This window comes from Anas platyrhynchos, chromosome 14 (assembly GCF_047663525.1).
Source record: "Anas platyrhynchos isolate ZD024472 breed Pekin duck chromosome 14, IASCAAS_PekinDuck_T2T, whole genome shotgun sequence".
In the NCBI taxonomy this organism is placed as follows: domain Eukaryota; kingdom Metazoa; phylum Chordata; class Aves; order Anseriformes; family Anatidae; genus Anas; species Anas platyrhynchos.
The window spans coordinates 17030408-17048706 of NC_092600.1; the positions used below are offsets into that span (position 1 = coordinate 17030408).

At 37.4% G+C, this 18299-nt stretch overlaps 1 protein-coding gene across 4 annotated transcripts in view; it reads right to left on the reverse strand.

Annotated features, from left to right (window-relative positions):
- The window catches only part of TENM2 (teneurin transmembrane protein 2), a 1606114-nt gene that overhangs the window by 878891 nt on the left and 708924 nt on the right, over positions 1-18299 (reverse strand). For all 4 annotated transcript variants that reach the window (XM_072044660.1, XM_072044658.1, XM_072044657.1 and 1 more), the window contains exon 9: positions 6155-6256. The gene's annotated coding sequence lies outside the window, so the exon portion shown is untranslated. The remainder of the gene's footprint in view (positions 1-6154; positions 6257-18299) is intronic.

Here is an 18299-nt window from a genome sequence, read left to right on the forward strand (position 1 = left end):
CACATCCTGGCACATAAACAAATATGCACAGTAAACTCCATTTTATATTCACTTTATTGTGCTCCAAGACAGAATTAATACACTGTATGCTGTCTAAAAAACTTATTTAAAATGACTTCAGAAAAAAGTCCCTCAGACAGCAGCACAAAAGATGGACACATACTGAAAAACACAAAACATAGACTAACATATTCCACATATTTCTCATTATGTTTAAAGTCCATGAACGAAGCAAGGGAATTATCCTTGTAACACCTCTCTGAGAAAGAGAATTTATTTACTCATACCAAAAATGGGTAACTCCACAGTTAAATCTTTTGAACCATTCAGTTACAAGGCTGACAGGAGAGAGAAAATTCAAACTGTTGGAACATTTTCCAGGTATGGTGGGATATGCTTTGCCCAAAATTTAACTTGGACCAATGCCTCTTCAGAACTAAATAATCAGAGAAAAAGTATGACCAACAAGGCTGAAAATTAACCTTTCATCCATGGTGACAGAGAAAACTGGCTCAGCTATGTATATTTACCTACCTACACAGCTGAATTCATTGGAGTATTTGGCAGAATACCCCGTCCTTTAGGACAAAGAATAGCAGATTAAAGTCTGTAGGCCAAAGCACGCTCCTGATGGATAACCACACCGCAAATCCTAGGGCTCATCATACAATTTTCAGACAGTCTGAAAAATGGCAACTGCCTCAGCAGCTCTGCCCAAGGTGACTACTCCCACCAACCTTCTTCCCATCCGTGCATACAGCACATACCTGTGAACTATGCCTCTGGAACTGAACACAGCCTTCTGCACATTGGATTTATCCAGCTGAAATGCTGCTGTCAGTGAAAACAGAGCAAACATGGATCCCAGCAGAAGCTTCATATTTTTACAGGTTATGTGAGGACACATCTGCTTGCCAACTTGGCGAGGCTGCTCCTGAGCTAGTATCTCGCCATGATGCTGCATATGTCAGCACGCTTGGAGCTAGATTAGGAATCTCTGCACTTCACTCCTTTGCACCACATAAACTGATTTGAAGGAATTACCTACACCCTTTTAAAATATGTTTTAAAATATATATCAGCTTACATTCCAAAATAAAAATTAGACATGATCATTTATACTACATAAATTAGGAATGAGATATTGCACTGATAATTAAACAAACTCATTATAATTCATTGGTTGTAATCAAGGAATACTACAACAAAATAAAAGAAAGGGAGGGCTTAAGGTTTCTTTTTTATTATTATTTTAAATAAAGAATAAAACTGAGACTAATTATCTGTATTTAAACATATGATGATCTTACTGAGTCTACAAGGTTGGGATCTTGTTCTCTAATCAAGTGCATCAAAGGCATTCTACTAGGCTCATAGGAAAATTGCAGAACATCCATACAAATCGTTTTTATTTAAGAAAGCCCCTGAAGTGGACTGAGTTTTCCTCTCCTTTTTGTCGTACTGCTGCATAGCACTGTGCTGCTGGAGATGTACAGTTCTATACCATGAGGCACTACAGATTCACAGTGACATTCTGAATGAGATCTTTATTTTTGTTCTACTTTAATTATTAAGAGGGCCACACTCTGCCCTGATTCACAACCTCCTGAACACCATTGAGTACAGAGTGTAAATTAAGTCAGATTTTGGCCATCATTTGGTAAGCACCATATAATTTGATGTTCTTCAACCTTCAGAATGATTGAAGGACTTAATTTACTAATAATTAACTGCCCAAAGCCTCTTTAAGAGGTGATACTGAGTTTAGTTCTAGTTTAAGGGGCTAATATGTAACACATAAGTAGCTGCATACAAGCCACACACTTTCAACCCTTTGTTCTGACTGTAAAATGTCAATTAGACTGTTTTTTCTCCCCCTTTATTACTGCTTCAAAAACCATGCGGTGAATTTGTAGCTGCCATAAATGCTTAATATAAATGTTCATTGTGCAACAGTATCAGAACTCCAGTTTTAATACTTTTTAGAGCAACATTTCAGTTGCACCTTTTCCCTTTTTTCGTCAAAAAAAAGGTATATACTTCAATGTCACAATCACAGTAAATGCATAGTAACTTGAGAAAATCATAAGGAGTTGCTGTATCTTTCCACTTTTTTCTTTGAAAAAAGAAAGGTGCATACCATTAATCCCAGTGGGGAAAAAAAATGTCACAGTGAGGAACAGTCATGGCTTATTAGAATTTAATTTAGAATCTTTGACCTCTAGATTCATTTAATTTTTTCCAAAGAGAGTCAAATAAAAAGATAAATTTTTATCTTTTATAAATAGATAAAAAAAAACCAGACACATTTTCTTTCAGTTATCATTGTGTTTTGAAATAATCACTTAACAAACATATACTGTTCTTCAAAAACACGCTAATCAACTGGTACAATCAACGCTTGATTTTTTCTTTTAGTCTCTAACATAATAAACACAACTTTACTGTGCCCATTTCTAGAACAATTAATAGCACTCAGCTGCATCTAGCATCTACAGATCAGGCACTTAACAGTAAAGTGCTACCAATTCCACACAGAGCTCAAAATTCGCACAGAATTGCAAAGACAAGTGAGGTATGTACACAATTACACCTGGAGAATTCGTGATCCAAAACACAGGGTCTACAGGTGTGGATTTAAATTTTATCTAATTTATTTTCTTATTTTTATTTCTTCATATAAAAGCTACCTTTACTTATCAAGAATGTTAACAAGCCTCAGAGCTTTTCCATAAAACAGAAAACATGATACCTGCAGTAGGTATCTTAGGTATAGTATGCTGTTCTACTATTAGCATCAGAAAAGAAAGTAGGTGTTTGAAAGCTGGACTGCCATTTAAGTGAGAAATCTGTGTTATGTTCAAGACTAAAACAAACCTAAAACACATTCGATTCAAATTATTTTTAATATGGAATAAAATAGCAGCTAAAGATGTATACTGGTTTTGGCTGGGCTGGAATTAATTTTCTTCACTGCAACGCGTATGTTTTGGATTTGTGATGAAAACAGTGTTGAGCACACACAAGGGCTGTTGCTGACCAGAGCTTTCAGGGTATCAAGGCTTCTCTGTTGCTCTCTCTACTTCCCAGCAAGGTGCACGAGGAGCTGGGAAGGGACATGGCCAGGACTTCCAACCCCAACAGACTCCATGGATATTCTGTCTCATGAGATGTCGTGCTCAGCAATAAAAACTGGGGGAAAGGAGAAGGAAGGGGGACGTTCAGGGTCACAGTGTTTGCATGTTGGAGCCCTGCTTCCTGGAAGTGGCTGAAAACCTGCCTGCCAAGGGGACAAAGTCAATTATTCTCCTTTGCTTGTGCACACAACCTTTGCTTTACCTTTTAAACTGCCCTTATCTCAGCCCAGGAGTTTTCTCACTTTTCCCCTTCTGATCCTCTCCCCTTCTAGCATAGGGAAGTGAGCAAGCAGCCGGGTGGTGCTCAGCTGCCCACCAGGGTTAACACCGTACAAGGTGTCTCAAGCCCTAATTCAATGACCCTTTAACTACCACAATTCATCTTCTGAGTCAAAAAAAGTCAGTGTTAATATCTACAGAACTCCGTCAATACAAACACACTGTAATCTGTATGCAGTAAGGAGACTACAAGACTAATGGCCCAGAGCAGTCCAGTGAAGTGCTGTAAAATTTCTCAACAAGGCTCAGCTCACCTCCAGTCTGCAGGACCCCCTTGGCCTGGCTGACAGACAGAGCACCCTATATGTAAAGGTATTCCTTGGAAGCCACCAGGTAACACTGACTTTGGAAGTTCAACAGTGCTGGAAGGCTGCTTAGAACGAGCTAGCTGGTTACAGAACATGAAGCAAAAGCTGCTAGAATTCTGCTGATAAAACTGGAGTTTGGCCTGTATACATGTCTTCCTACGTGTAATTCTTGCATGGTACAGGTTTGGTTACTTTTGTAAGGTTCCCCTTTCATGTCTGAATAGTGACAAGGCTTGTTGGCTTACTGTAAAGAAGTAACTTATAAAAAAAAATCCACACTATCAAAGTTCCCCGTCATGATGGTACAGAAATGCATAGGACATGCTTACAGGACAAAATGTGGGTAATTTTGGTGACAATGGACCTGTGAAAAGCAGAAGCTCAGTTTTGACCCTGCCAAAGTACAAAGCCCAAAACCACAACAAACAGCTAGAAAATGATATACATGTGCTCCCACAACCCCACTGCTGGAAGAAACTTTTGGGATGTTTTGAAAGTATTACACAGGGAGAATTTAAGGATCTTTAATATACACAACTCTAGGCAGTGCCACTACTATCACAGCATCTCAGCATCTCTTGCCTTAAACTATGCTCAGAGACAAAGACAGGCTGATTTGAGGGTGACACCATCTTCTCCACTCCCTACTTAGTTTCTCAGTGTTAGTAACAAAATCACATCACCAGAAGTGAGGAAAGAATAGGACTAAAAGGATGCCACATTATCGCTTTCACCAAGCTAGCATCAATTCTTATTCTCCCAAAAGTACTGGAATAGATTTGCTGTCAGTGTGCAGTTGATGGGAGTCTGTGAGTCCCACGAGAGATCGAGTTAGGGAGATTGTTACACTTTGCCAAGGAGTCTTTTCTCCCGTGTCGGGGGATGAAGGGAATCCAGCCACATTATCCAAAGAAGGTGAGAGTCCCAGCTCCAAGCAACACTTTATCACAGAGTGAACCCCCTGTGGGCTTAGCTCCCCTGTGAGATTAAAGAGCAGAACTGGGAAAATGGTGAAGAAATACAGACAAAAATGGAAAGATATCTCAAATCTTGTTAATTCCCTGTCTAAAAGTATCCTGCTTTTTGTTTGTTTGTTTGGCTGGTTGGTTGTTTTTTTTTTGTCATTGCTGGTTTTTTTTGTTTGTTTGTTTTTTGTTTTCTAATGGGAATGTTGTATTGTGAAAGTTTCAGCTGTTATCACCACTGCTGATAGAAGTTCTTTTGAAGAATCAGAAACATGAAATGAATATATTCTCATGCCATAGGGCGCTTTAAGGTAGACCCACATCTTTTCAAGGAGGAGGCAAATCAGTTCTTAACTCACCGATATTTTAAAGGCAGCTGAGTTCACTGGGTATTTCATTCTATCACTCTCCCTCTTGCTCTGAACACATAGCTAACAACCAAAACAGGGTGACTGAATCACCCTATTTATTTATGTGTGCTATGCCAGGAGGAACAATACAGACTTCTACATTGCTTGACTACTTTAATGACACAAATGAGGATCAACAGGAAACTTGCTCTTTGGGGCCAAGATGATTTGTGCTTCAGCCCAGTGGTGAACCACCCATGTGAACCACAAGAGGCGTTTCAGCTGCATGCAGCTACTCTTCGTCAGGTAAATGGAGGGACTGGTCTTGTTCCCTAACCACCTGAAATCCTTGAATTAATTCAATGGTGAAAGCAAATGCCCCAGATTTCACACTCATGTAGCCATAATACAGTATAAAAGCTTTCAAGGACATAACTATTGCGTGGTCCTATTCATGCCTTCTGAAAGACTTGTGTAAACCAGTACTGAAACACGGAAATAGCGAAGTGAAATATTCTTCAGCATAATACATTTAAAGGATTCCCAGATATTTCCACAGAAAAGTCACCTTAATTTTTTTTTGAACATTAAAAAATAACAACAACAACAAAAGACAATATATACACACCAAGTCCAATACCCTTAAATACTCAAGCCACTTTTCCTCTGCAATCATGTGTTCTATAATTCTTTTTACTGGGGCCCAGTTGTTATTTCAATGCACATGGCAAGCTGTCTTTTCTTCTCTACTTGTTTATTGTAGAATCACTCATACTATTATTTTAATACAGCATTTTTAAAGAACTTTTTATCTAAAATATAGTAGTAAAGCAAATTGTTATCAGTACTGCTAAGTTGAAAACATGAGAAAAGTATTACTAACTCATGGATCTATTAGTTAAGAATCACTGCTAACAGCCTTTTATATTTAAGTCTAGAAGTGCATGAAAAGGATAAATATATAATTAAATATCTAAATTCACACTCAGTTTTTAATTTGAAGAGAAACTCATGTGAGTATTCATATGACCATATAGAAACCATTATTAAATGCCTATGTAATCCCTCAGTGTAATCTTCAGTGTGTTGTGGAAGGAGGAAAAGCTTGTACATACCCACATGTGCACAAGTTGAGGCCAGCAGGGACCTACAGACTTCCAGATACATAAATACAGCATGCCCAGTCAGATCAGCATGACCTGTGCCTCCTAGCAAATCTGGGGAAAATAAAAATAAAAATCACACTGAATTATCCCCCCTTGTATGAGGCAAACTCTGGAAGTCTGAAGCTGAAATAGGTACCAAGTATGTAAGATAAGACTAAAGTACATTTGTCTCATTGAACATATAGTAGCTTCACCAACATGGAAACAAATGCCGTTAAGTGCTCATGCCCGACACACATAAATGCACACAACTTCATGAATGCAGGAATCTCCCACAGAATTTATGTAAATATTTATTGAAAGAGGCCTAGCCTCCGTAACATGATCCAGGAGCTGTATCAGCCTCCTTTAAAATTTCTGTTGCACAGCGGTATTTTGCACACAGTTGCTTTCCTGTGCTTGAAAACTGATATACAGCAAAATTACAAGCAGCCTTTCTAGCTCTTTCTTTTCATGTCAGGACTGAATAATTAAAAATGAAACACCTTGTATTTGTATCCCAGGAATATGGAGCCTTGCCAAAGTTATTCTACTGTAAAGAAAGAAACGTGTGGTTGCTAGAATGCACAATACCCGCTGGATGAACAGGTTGGGTCCATCAATGAAATGCACAGTCTGTTTATTCTTCTGTGTCTTTTGCAACAAACAGAAAACTCTATGTTAATCCACCTAGTGGATAGACCTCAGACAAAAGAAGAATGGCAATTTACACACCAGAAAGACAAAAATAATCCTCATCTGCCTGTCCATCCACAATTACATAATTCTTAAAAACACTTTCTAATTTACTATTTCTCAACTTAATTGTGCAAAACACTCTTAAATGTCTTTAACTATATTTCAAATGAAGAGTAGCTTATTTTTAACTCTTAATTTTTTAAACTTAATACTTTTTCATTCACACTTCAAAAATGTTCACATCGTCTGAATGATAACCTTCTTTCATATTTCACTTTTCATCCTTGCCTCCAGTGTTCTCTATAAAACAAACATATCCTATTGTACGAATAGAAAAACTGAGACAAAAAGATGGCAAGTAGTTTAAATGCTTATAGTAAATCTGGATACCAGTTGAATTTTACTGTCTTTTGAGATCAGTTTCAGGACTCCTAATGGATCAAGCCTGGAGCATTAAGTCAATGGGAGTTGTTGATATTCAACATTTAAAAAAAATAAAATTAAAAAAGGCAGAAAATTGTAAGCTGGTCAGCACCCCCTTCTCCCACCCTCTACTAGTGGTGTTCCAAAGGAAGGCCCAGGGAACTATCTGAAGGTTACAGAACTCATCACTGGCAGAGGGAGGATTTTAAAGCATATTCATGATGCTATATTGTCTCAAAGACATAGTTTTGTGTCTGCAAACACCAAATGAACACCCTTCATGCCTTTTCTGGTTTATTTCATCTCTTTTTCCCATGGAATAAGGAAGGGGTGCACAGCAAGCACAGCAATACAACACATTGCATTACTTAGTACCCTCAGCTGGGTCCTGACTTTCCATATCCCTTGATACAGAAGACTCAACCATGGTCATTTCTGTCCCCTATGGCAATGGAAATAGAGAAAGTAGGCTTTGCAGAACTAAAACCAAACGAATACCTCATTCTCTAGTGGCAAAGCTTTATGCAACAAACTAAGAAATGACTCTGAAAGTATTTTTCTTACTCAGATAAGCTTTGCTGTAAGCACTCAAGTAGAGCCAAAAAGGAAAATATCTCATCATACAATTATGTGCTGGTCCACTAACAGCCTTTGTAAATGAACACTAAAATCTTTGCGATGACCTAATCATGATCGTGGAGTTAATTGTCTGAGTGAAGAACAAGTTATAAATATGCAGGTTCTCTGAAATTGTTCCCCTTACTCATCTATTTCTTATTTGGATTAAGTATAAGACAGCCATTACAGGGAACTGCCTTACTTCATTCAACTGTCTGGACAATTTACTATTAAAAGAATCTTTTTAATGATGAGCAAATATGCAACACCCGAGCACAACTTTCTTAGTTCATAGCTGAGTTTCTTCTTTGACGTATACATGTTATGGCTCTATGTTTATAAATCTTAAAATGATTGGCCTTCAGAGAATGAGTTATGTTGCTGAACTCCTGAAAATAGTTAACATTTAGTTAACTATTTAGTTACAGAGAGTAAGAAAATACAAATAGTTCAATCCACTTTAAATATGGGACTGGCCTAAGATTATTTATAAATGTTCTTTAGCTAAGGAAGCAAAAAGTTACTATGAGTCTTCAAGTGCATGCTCTACCATAGTTTATCTAAAATATACCATGTGTCTTCATGTAAAGTAATACTTTTTCTTCACAGAATTATTCATATCCAAGCACACGCAGTGTTCCTTTCATATATATAAAACACTCAGTTGAATGAATATGCAGATGATATGGCAGGAAAATTTTACCTTCATAAGCTATAGTTATAATTGGATCTTTGCTTTATGTTTTACATATTCTTAGCATTTGTATTACACATATGCCATCGTTAAATTTTTGATTTCATGTGTTAACAAGAAAGTGCTTGCTTCCTAAAAAAAAATAAAAATAAATAATCCTAAATGAATTACATAGGCATACTGTCTCTCAAGCAGTTTGTCCTATCATTCTAGTAATGCAATGTGGATTTGACTTGCTGCCAGCCAATCACCACTACAGCATCGCTATTCCAGTCAGTTGTAATCTAACCTGCACTACAGCCTTTGAAAAATCAGCTTTTGCAGCTCAGTATAGTAGTGCTTCAGCACTGCACATCGGCTGAAGACTGCCCCAGTCTGCTGATGGATCTGTTCAAGAGAATTACTAGATATCACTATACCAGGCAAGTGGCTATGTCTTAATTAAAGAGAAGCTTCCCTGAGGAGGTAAGATCAATTAGATCAGCCATTCTCCCATAACTACAACCAAAGGGGTTGGGGATTTTTGGGAGGTGATTTTTTTCTTCCTTTTTAATATCTAGGATTTGGTGCTCACTAAAGAGGAAGCTATAGCTGAAGCTTCACACAGTTTTGGGAACTTATCCTGCAACAGCAGAGAAGTACTACTGCTTAACTGAATTCTACCCTGCCTTATTTTCTACTTATATATGTAGTAGGTGGTTTTTGTTGTTGCTTTTTTTTTTTTTCTTTTTAAAAGGGTCTAACGGTATGCTATTTACTACACCTTACTGTATGCATTCGACACAGAAGACAGCTTTCTTCTGGAGCATGCCCCTAATTTGGGGGGTTTCCCTGATTCCATCCAATTGCTACTGTAATTCTTGACTGTTTTGTTGCAAGGCTTACCAAGCAGACACCAAACTCAAGACAGCAGGATTCTCAGCTCTAAGGAGGTGAAAGAGACCTAGGCCCATATAGGTGTTCAGACTTCTAAGGAGTATAATTCCATTCATTTTAGTGGCTGTCTTAGTAGGGGCATCTCTACCCACTACCTCACTACCTATATATGAACTGTGAACACTCCAGAAACAAAATGCATAGATCACAGAAATTTGAAACTGGATGGTTATGATGTGATTATGAAGACTTTGATTCATTAATTCCTGACTGAAGGCATGCAGTTAATTATAGGCCTTTTATTTTTTTATTTTTTAATATTCTTATTATTTTCCAACTTAGATTTGGTTGGCAAGCACGGCAAGCAGGCAGGAAGGAAAAGTATGGAAGAGTGGACTTCTCCTCCTTAACTCCCTATCTTATCTGTGGTTGGTTATTATGTGTTCTTTCCCTGCTATCTATGTCAGAAAACAAAATGATACTGTCTTTGTAAGTAACTCCAAAAATATAATAAGAATATGAAACACTGTTTTACTTGAGCACTTTCAAACTTATTTCGACATAAATGTGTAAATCTGATTGATTGGATCTCTGGGCTTGTGGAATAGGCAGGGTTGAAAACCTTAAAAACTGAACATTGGGATTAAGTGAGAAGACCTTCCCATTCTTTCCATCTCTTCTACCTACTTCAGTATCACAGCTCCTGTGAGAGTAAGAGTCATGTAGATGTCCTGTAATATAAGAACAGAAGTAATTTTAAAATAATGTTCAGAATTCTGGAAACCATAGAATGAACTGGGAAAATCCTTTATTTAATGTCAAAAGCCAGGGTCAGCAGAGGATGATAAAGAGACAAACACTACTCTCTCTGTAACCAAGGAGTATCATGTCAACAGTTTATAAGAATGGATATTCCAATCCACAGAAAATTCTGTGATAAACGTATCAATTTAAACTTGAATTAATATTTAAATTGGACCCATGATTTACCCAAAAGGTAAAAACAAACCACAATAAATAAATATGCAATCTAAACATTGCTTTAGTTACAAATAGAATGAACCTGTGCTGAACCAGAGTGTGAATATGATCTGCAGAAAATGTAAGTCATTAAATAACCACTTTGGAAGAGAAAAAGACAGAAAGTCTCAGCAGGGGAAGTTAAAGGTGATAAAGCTGATCTTAAAAATCTTTCATTTCTAATCAGGTGTTATTAGCATTCTAGACAAAGCACTTTGAAAAACATGATGTTTATTTTGGAAACATTACTTTGTATGTCTGTTTAGAAAATGTTCCCCTATATTCATTTGCTAAAGCTATGTGAAGTGGGCATAAACAAAGACATCATATTGTAACAGCCGAGATAGTGTCCATCTGTCCACCTACCATAGAATTCACTTATTGCTTATTCAATATAAAGTCAGCTTCTATGATTTGGCACATCTTTATTCAGAAAGATAGGCTGATTGCTGACAACTTTGATGCAATAAAGACTGCTGCAGCATTACTGGAAGAAAGTCATTTGATAAATGTATATTTTCCATTTTGCTTAAAAGGAATCTATTATAAGTGCAGCTGCTTTCCGAATGAAATTAATGCCGAAGTGAAGCTTCGTATTACAAAGTAAAATGGGACTCGCTCTCTAATATTAGACTGAAAGGCATTGTAATGCAGCAGGAGGATTGAACTTTGACTCCTTCAAGAACACTGATTCATATAATAAAAAGGGGAAAAAAGGCTTTAAAAATGCTAACATCCTCTTTTCAAAGCTTAGCAAAGCTGCCGTCCAGAAAACAGAATAGCAAATACAGGTTGTGTGCATCTCCAAAGAAGATACACCCTAAGGAATACTATAAGGAATCCACATAACAAAATTCTCAAGATTGTTCTGAACTTTTTGAAAGATACTGAAATATGCAGCTGAGAGAAGAACATCTCATACTTTTTCTAGCCAGTGGTGATATACATTGCTTGTTTAAATAGGTTTTAACCAAGCTACATACTACTGGATTACAGCTAATATTTAGCAATCCTTTCTAATTAAACTTTCATATATGAGAAATTTTCCCATCCTTTTGAAGAATATTCCTTTTCAACACTGGCTGTAAATGTGAATTTTTATAATTTTTGTGTAAGGTGTGTCTTTGTCTCTGAAGGAGATGGAAAACAGGAGAGATGAGAACTATTGCTGGGATGTGGGCAATGTGCTTTCAAGGACATTCCGTACTTAGCACTCTCATCACCCATAACCGACAGGACCGTGCCATGGAGGGGTTCCCTTTCTGACCTGATGACCATTTACTGATGAGAAGCCATGCACACAGGAGCCAAGAGGCTTGTGATCAGTGCATGCCTAAAAAACACACAAAAGGATCATGTCAGAGAACATCAGAACATCTCTAGCTTGGCTACATCCCAGATGAGTGGTTTGTTTTTTTAAAAACTCTAAGAAGAACCGTTTCACTAAGATTTAGCAAGAGTGGGTACATACATTGAAAAAAAAAAAAAGGAAAGAAAAGAAAATTCTACATTTTCTAAATGACAAACTATAGTAATTAAACCGGTTTATTTTTTGACTGTGAAGGCTCCTTTCTAAATAAATTCTGAAAAATTCAAAAGATTGCAGAGTCAGAACCCAAGTCAGAAACATTTTAAAGGGTAGGGAAGAAAGCAGCAGCACCCAGTAAAAACAAAGCAGGAAGAAAAGTCAATATCCTATTTTATATCTGGATTTCATACTTCCAAAATCTGTTTCAATTCGAGGTTCCAGTTTCTGCTAAATAAATAAACTGCTAAATAAATAAATGTCAAACTGGTACATGGATTTGGGCTCAGATTTTAGAACCTCCTTAGAGGGGTAGATTAGAAGCAGTCTGTTTTGATGGTCTAGTAAAAACAAATTTCTATTATTTGCCAGTACTGTGTGAAAGCTCTTCCTACTTTTTTTTTTTTTTTTAAAGGACATTAAGGCAAGATAATCTGGACGATTTTATCCATCCCAATACTAAAATATACTCCAAATGTTACATTCCAGTCTTTTCTTCAGTCAATTCTCTCAGTATTTCCTTAAGCCATTCGGAAACAGAAGTAGCATGACATTTCCTCAGTCTGTTCAGAATTTCCCATTTACCGATGAAGTCAACGTTTGAAACTTTTGAGAAAGCCAGATACAATTTTGCTTCTACACATTCTTGCATTTTGTGTCTGTAAAGTATCTTAGGAGCAAGTGTTTTAAAAGAATAGTCAATATTTTATCCTTATTTTGCAAGAGAAAAACTGTCATATACCATCAAGCAGTCCCTCCTCCTTACAGACTTGTTTGTAAGATCACAAGTCCCAGTGCAGCAACCTCTTTCCAAATGTTATCTTTTGTTTCCCTGCTTTCTTTGTGTTTGCTTTTGCAATAGTCTGTACTTTCCTTCTGGATAGCTGGCTAACTCATTTCTAATATTTAAACGTTTTAGGTTTGCTCTCATCATGACCCCAATACAGTGCATTTACACTACACTCAAAGGAGATGAATAGCAAGCCTACCAGATAAATGGCTGCAGACTCACAGCCTTCAAGAGACTTATTCACTGGAGTAACAATATTAGCCTGCAAGGGCACTTTCAAAAGCTTTTCATGTTTTTCTACATTCCAGTTTCCAATCTCTGTCATTACTGCGTTACGCTGCTTTCAGATGGTTAGGGCTTTTGGTCACTACCAGCTTAGGAAATTCATATTTATGACCTTGAACTGAAAAGCTTCCTATTGCACTTTGGCCACTAGCAACATTCCTTCCATCTCACCACTCACGTAACATTCAAATTCATTTCCTTTCCTCTTCAGCTCACTCTGTGAGCTTACATTTCGGTCCTAGTGGCTGCCTACAAATACAAGGCAGCCACAAGGACTGCAGAAAATATAAGGCTACTGTTACAGTTGTTGGTGTCTGTTTTTTAATGGCACCATATTCTGTGCTGTACAAACCAGAGTACTCTGTCCTGAAGACAATTCACAGCCCTGTAATTTGTAACCCTGCTCTCACTGTTACGCATGTTCCTGACTCCACTCTTGACAGTCATATGTAGGTACACAGTATAATGTTTGAGCATTTTATATTATTGTGCCCTACTTTACTCTTTCCCCAGTAGACGTACACATAAAGGTCATAGCGGAACACAGCCAAAAATACAATAAATATAAATAAACAAAAATAAATTAAAAAAAACACTTCTGTAGTTCAATTAACACTGAGTCTCTATCACTACACAACTGATTTAGATCCGAAGTGCACATATGCATTTTTGTCATATTAGCCAAGGTTCACCACACAGTGATATGCCCAGATTTATGATTTCCTGTTGGCTTTTTTTTGGCTATAAAAGAACAAATGAAGTCTGATTTGATGCTAACTTGCTGCCACAAAACAAATACTTAGAATGTAAGGACATTTGGTTTGACTGTGTATCTGGTTAAGGGATATTCATCACAAAAACAAAGATGAGACAGAAAAAGCAATAAACTGCACCTACATACAAAAACCCAAAGAAAAGGAGATAATGAAGGTGAAACCAAAGATCAGAACTCTCAGGTCCCTGAATGATGAGCCAGAGAAAGAACCACTCAAAGTCCTGAAGAACTGATCAAAATGGGGTGGAAAAGTCTCATGGAAATGACTGATTGTATTGCAGGGGAGTCATAGGATTATCCAAAGTTTAGGGTATGTTTTAAGCAGTTTAAGGGAACAAGCAAATGAATGCCTAAGGTAAGGACAGGATCAAGGTGGATCATGGAGAAACAAGCATGGGTAAAAAGGATGTATACGTGTGGGTACATATTATATTCATATACACATTTCCTATCAGTGTTTGTACATGCATGTATTATATATACTATATACTCAACATATGAGTATATATTATACAGGCACAACCTGAAAATGGGAAGAGCCTGAAATTTCAGACTGGGAAGGAGAAATCCAGGCTCACCCAGGAGCCTCAGCAAATTTTACTTCATGGATTTATATGAAAAAGCAAGAGTGTGTAAAAAAATGCTGCAACGGGCTCCAGAATTTTTCCTCTTACTCATTTTTTTTTTCTAACTACATGATTGTAAATTGCAAAGATCATCCTTTCTTGTTTGTTAATTTGTTCTACACTTTCTGTGTTCAGATATTCTAACACGATGAAGTGGATATAAAACAATCGTACTATGAAATTAATCCCTTTGTTCCAAAGATGGCAATCATAACACATTCAATTGATGAGGCTATAACTAGGAAACTGGAATTACCTATTCTTGGAGTCTGTGCCAGGCATAACATAATACAGAATCATAACAATTACTACAAAAAATTAAAAAAGGAACTACACGTACCACAGCATCAATATAACTCAATTACTGTTCCACAGTCCAAATTGTTGGAATCCAACAGCTTCTTCTCTAACTGCATTTCCATCTTACTAACACCAACTTTCAAGCTATTCCTTTATGCAATCAACAGGTCCTTTCATTAAGAATAAACAAAATAAAATTCAAAAAAAGAGTCAAACTCCAAAAATGTTTATGCAGAATAGCAACTAGATTTCCCTTGCTCTTTGAAGGCATTTTTAATTTTATGAAGCCCTTTGCTATATTTGCCTTGTTAATATCATAAAGCCATGAACTAAGAATGTTATGTTTTTTACCTAAAAATTCTTTACTTGTTGTTTTCTTCATAATGGTTGTTTCATAAACAGAGAATATGAATGGCCAAAACAAGTGGAATAACAGTTTATTTTAACCACTTATCTGAAACTGCACTAGCATTGGGAGCACTTTGGTAGGTGTTGTCAGGAGGACTTTGGCCCTACTTACCTGCATCACGGTGATGTCTGAGAGGGCAGGACATAACTTTGCTGGAGTCCCACATCACTGTTGTACAGGCCTGGATATTTCCCAAGCAATATCAGAGAGCAGCAATTCCTGCACAGCTATGTACTCTCAATGGCAATGATTTCTTAGCCATTCAGTAGCAGCTGCTGATCCCATCTCTCCATTGGAACAAATAGTGTAAAAGACCAAGTTTCTAGTTTCTAGATACAGCAGGGTTATAAAGCTGATCAAGGATAGTGTACAGAAACCCCCCTTGTTCCCTTACTACTGCTTCATCTGGCTTTCTCTTGGAAACCTTGTAAGTTAAATAGCTGTTGTAGGTGTCAGAGCAACATGTTTTGAGAACCTATCAGACAGAACTCAGATTTCTGAGTAATCCACTTAGCAAGTGAATGCTACCAGAAACTCAGTTCTTTGATGGGACAGAGTTCTGATTTTTGACCAGAGAGGGGAAGCAAATGTCATGCAGTAATCTTGTTATTTTTTGTTTTGTTTTTAGCTCCAAATCTAACAAGGAGTTACCTGACAGAACCCACAAACAAAGCCTTAGCTCTGGGTCTCTTCTTGGAGCTTCTCTCACATGCTCAGGCTCCTACAGTCTCCTTTGTCTGCTTCTTTACTACTGCAGCTACCATCCATCCATGTTTACAAATATCCCATATTAACACCCCATGGAAATCTAACTATGAATATGTTCCTGTTTGCAGCCTGCAAAATACAGCAGAGATTAACTCCCAAAAGCCATTATTCTATTTTATGCAAGACAACATCTTTTAAAAATTAAAAAGTTAAGGAAAGAACAGAACAGGAGAAGAACAGATGAAAGTGGCAATACCCTGCAGGAGTTGATAGGGTACACTTTCATCTGGACAGCCTTTGCTCTGCTGTTTTCTTCCAGCTCTTTTGGGGGGTAATAATATCTTTCTTCATCACTTCTCTTATTTTGCCTTAAATACAATGGCATCTTTATGCAGTGGATATAAATAGTTATTTGACTCAAAAATAATTTGTACACCAATATATTTAGAAACGCCTTTTTTTCTGTGTTTAGAAAGACAGACTTGAAAAAGATGCAATCAAAGTAAGCAGCAATGTGACAGAAAATGACAACACAGCAGCTGTATCAAGTCTTTCTAGTGTGACGAAAATGGCATCTGTAAGGGAAAAAAACTGTGTGCATATGCGTGGACACGCTCACATACAGTTTTAGGGCCTAGCAAAGTATTTGGTTTGGCAACATCATAAATTCAGTGAAGACATATGCAACGAGAGTAAAAGTGTCTCTGCAATTCCTCTCTGCAACAGGCGCATCTCAAACCGTGATGATGAATCAACCACCAAAACTAATGAGTTTTGGCTTCTCTATATGAAGATGAAAAAACTGAACAGGAGGGTATGGCTGGTGGGGGTTCTAAACAGGTACAAAGGCACCTACAGAAGCCAGCAGAGACTCCGAGCAACCCCAGGCAACTAACCAGAAGCTTTTCACCTTGTGATCACTTTATGACTTTCCTGCTCTAGACTGAATTTGAATAAGCAGCCTGCAGGTGAAAGACTGCTGGCTTCATTACTGTTCCTTTAAATCAGATTACGTGGCTACATAATTTTAGTCTTACTCTAAGAATTGCAATGGCTAAGAGAGTGGAGGAGCCCAAAGTTCTATGTTTGTTTGATTTTAAGATAAAGAAATGTCTACAAGAATTTTAAATGTAGCTATTTTCATTGCAAATTCTGATAAAATTCTTTGAAAGAAAGTAAACATACTTCATTAGCTAAAAATCTTACCCTTTCTCAATATAGTCAACATAATGCAATGACATTCCTTACCCAATTCAATAACAGATGTTCAAACTGAAGATGGAATTGCATATTTGGGATTTTATTAAAATACATAGATAAATACAATCATATTCTTAGGCATACAATGACTACCTAACATCCCATCTCAGGACTGATCTCTAGAGGTATTAATGGGGGTACAAAGGTTTTCAGAGCCTGATCTTAGTACGTACCTTTCCACAAATGGACTAAGAAAACCAGCCAAAGGGCAAATCCAGACATGTATGGATTTTTAATGTCTTTTATCCCTAGATGGCCCCTGCCTCCTGTGACATTTTGGGCATCTTGTGACATTCTGGGCCACATCGCTGCTGAGCCCCAGCTGCCTGCAGGCTGGGTACGTGCCACAGGGCAGCTGCACCTGGGAGCCTCAGGTCCCCAACACACAGGGGGTACTGAGAAGACAATCCAGACACGTCTTCTTTTTACCTTGGTTCTGTGACTTGTCTTTCCTTTTTCTTACCCTCCTCTCTTTGATTATAAGCAGTACGTGTTGCAAGCTGGCTGCCCGCAGGAGAGATCAAAGGGAAGTTTGGACCTAGAAGCCACAGCATTAAAGTCAGCAAAGATGATGAGCTCAGTAGCTTTCACTGGAGACACTCTCATGCATCACCCAGAGCTGTACGAGTAAATTTACAGTGAGAAATGGATCCTGTTGTGCTTCGTTCCCTACTCTGTGCTTTCTCCCTTATGCTCAAGTTAGGAAACAACAACAAACAGAAGTACCAAGTTCTGAAGTTTCTGCTTCTTCCTACTTACTAAACAATGCTTTTAATAGTTTCTTACTTTCAAGTTCTTAATAAATATGATTTCATTAATCCCCTCTATTTTGGATTTAATGAGCTGTACAGAAATCGAAGGTGAACAAAAGGGAAACAAATACTCATAGGACACAAAATTATTTATACGAATTGTTTTAGATGTTTGTCTTTTAGGTTTCTGATTAAAAAAGAAATGAGCCTTCCACAATCTTTACTGAAAACTAATGTAACGTGTGAGGTGTGTACTAGCTACTTCTGTGATAATCATGGTACGAATGTGCACAGTAAATTAGCTAACAGAATAAAATCTTTCACGAGAGCCCTAAGAAAACATTTGATTATATTG